The sequence below is a fragment of the Macrobrachium rosenbergii genome, chromosome 51 (genome assembly GCF_040412425.1).
Source record: "Macrobrachium rosenbergii isolate ZJJX-2024 chromosome 51, ASM4041242v1, whole genome shotgun sequence".
Classification (NCBI taxonomy): Eukaryota; Metazoa; Arthropoda; class Malacostraca; order Decapoda; family Palaemonidae; genus Macrobrachium; species Macrobrachium rosenbergii.
In genome coordinates this window covers 44,497,383-44,499,882 of record NC_089791.1, presented here as the reverse complement: position 1 = coordinate 44,499,882, position 2,500 = coordinate 44,497,383, and the positions used below count along the sequence as shown (strand labels likewise).

The following is a 2,500-nucleotide window of genomic DNA, read 5'->3' as shown; positions in this document are numbered from 1 at the left end:
CGTGCCTGGGCAAATGTTATTCATAAACAAGGCGCACGCAGTGAGCAACATTTTCCACGAGATTTATTGCATTCATTTTTCTGTCAGTTGGTCTGATAAGGATTTTCAAGCCTGATAAGGTAAATTATTTGTTCATTGTAATTTCGGTCAGTTGACCTGATAAGGATTTTCAGGTCTGATAAGGTAAGTTATTTGTTCATTGTAATTTCTGTCACTTGATCTGACAAGGATTTTCAAGGCTGGTAAGATAGATTATTTGTTCATTGTAATTTCTGTCAGTTTATCTGATAAGGATTTTCTCGACTGACTAGATAGACTATTTGTTGATTACAATTTCTGTCAGTTGATCTGATTGGGATTTTCGAGACTGATTAGATAAACTTATTTATTCATTGTAATCTCCAGGCAGGACAGGTGTAAATTACGGACTGATATAATCCACGGATTTATGTTAGATTTCATTTTATTATTATTATTATTATTATTATTATTTATTATTATTATTATTATTATTATTATTATTATTATTATTATTATTATTATTATTATTATTATTATTCAGAAGATGAGCCCTATTCATATAGAACAAGCCCACCACAGGGGCCATTGACTTGAAATTCAGGCTTCCAAAGAGTATGGTGCTCTTTCGAAAGAATTAAAAGAAGGTAATGGGAAATATAGAAAGAGAAGATCAGTTATTAGAAAAACAGTCAAATTAAAAAATTAAGAAATAAATAAAAAATGTAAGTAAAATATTAAACAAAACTTTGGATTTTTCTTCACGGCTCCGTTTCCAGATGTATAATAACTTCCATTCATACTCAGGTTGGTTCCATCCTTCCTGGGCTAGAAAAGGGCTTTGTGATGACCCTGCTGTCAACTTTTGCTCTAGTCATGCGTAGAGAGAGAGAGAGAGAGAGAGAGAGAGAGAGAGAGAGAGAGAGAGAGTTCATCTGTCTGTCTGTCTCTCCGCGTGCATCTCTGAAGTCATGCACATTTAGAGAGAGAGAGAGAGAGAACGAGATCATCTCTCTCTCTCTCTCTCTCTCTCTCTCTCTCTCTCTCTCTCTCCTCAAGTCATACACGTCGAGAGAGAGTGATGAGGTCCTCTTTGATTAACCGATGGTCAGTCGCCCAAGAACAAAGACTGCCATTTTCTCCCTTCATTGATAGATTAAGATTAATTTTAAGTTTCATTTCATTGTCACAACGAACGCACAGATTGCTGGGAGGGGGTGATGTTCTGTTAGTGCGGCAGTGATATTGTCATGGAGATCATAGCGATGGGGTGTCTGTTCCCCTCTCCCACCCCCCACATCCCCTCTACCCTTGGTAAGTGTAGGGGGAGGGGGAAGAGGGAAAGCTTGGGTTGAGGGGGAGGGGTGGTGATCAGGGTGCCTGGTCTATGGGAGGCAGGAGATAAAATGTTGTGAATGATCAAAGATTCTCCCAGGTTTCCCTCCTCCGTGTTCTCTCTCTCTCTCTCTCAGTAGTAACGTGTATCTGTCGTTCGTTCCCTTACACATACACACGCGGAGTTTTGGAGATAGAAGGATTTTAGGGAGAGTAGTACTTTGGGTGCGGCACACAAGAGGGACGGGATAGAAAGAGACGGAGGGTCAACTGACGGGGAGAGAGAGAGAGAGAGAGAGAGAGAGAGAGAGAGAGAGAGAGAGAGAGAGAGATACACACACACACCACCGCTTGATAACGGCACCCTGCCAGAGAGAGAGAGAGAGAGAGAGAGAGAGAGAGAGAGAGAGAGCGTGCGAGCGAGCGGGCCACAGGCTGGTTGGTTGATTCGAGCCAAGCTGGTGTTGCTGCCTCAGTGTTTCCTCAGCTGTGCTCCGGTTCAGAGAGCGGCGCTCTCTCGCGCTTGGTGGTGTAGTCGTCGCTTCGCCGTCCTTTTCTGAAACAACTCGCCAGAAATCCCGTCCTTCTGTATTAGGTCGTTCTCTTAAGATAATCAGTCCCACACGAAACGGAATCACTCGTCTTTAGGTAAAGGAAGAATGTAGTCTTACTCATGTTGGTGCAGTTGTGCTCTCTCTCTCTCTCTCAGCCTGTTGGGTTGTGTGTGGTGGAAAGAGAGAAAGAGGAGAGAGAGAGGATATGGGTCCGGTCCTCCTCTGTTGATGTTGTTCGAATCTACGAATGTGAGGTTTTGGTTACGAAGAGGAAAAAGAAAAGGGAAGGATATTGCAAGAGAAAAGAGGGATAAGTGGAGGAATAAAAGTAGGTTGGCTTGCGTTGTGGACACCAGCAGCGGTTCAGCAGGAAGAAACGAACCAGCAGGAGAATTGATGACATAGGGAACGCTTGCTCTGCTGCTGGTGCTGTTGCTGCTGCTTCTGCTGCTGGCGAAGCCCCTCTCTCTCACCAAAATCCAAGCAATTCCATACGTTTCCATTCTTTCTGTCTTCATTCAAGAAAAACTGTATTTAGCGTCACCCCTCCTTTCGTCCCGTGGCGGCGCTAGCATGACGTAAAGGAACAGTAT

The 2,500-nt window shown here is 43.3% G+C and overlaps 1 protein-coding gene across 1 annotated transcript in view; it reads left to right on the top strand.

The window, feature by feature from the left end:
• The first annotated feature begins 1,827 nt into the window (after positions 1 to 1,827).
• The window catches only part of LOC136833351 (tyrosine-protein kinase fyna-like), a 188,052-nt gene continuing 187,379 nt past the window's right edge, over positions 1,828 to 2,500 (top strand). Inside the window, exon 1 of the mRNA XM_067095368.1 lies at positions 1,828 to 2,001. The gene's annotated coding sequence lies outside the window, so the exon portion shown is untranslated. The remainder of the gene's footprint in view (positions 2,002 to 2,500) is intronic.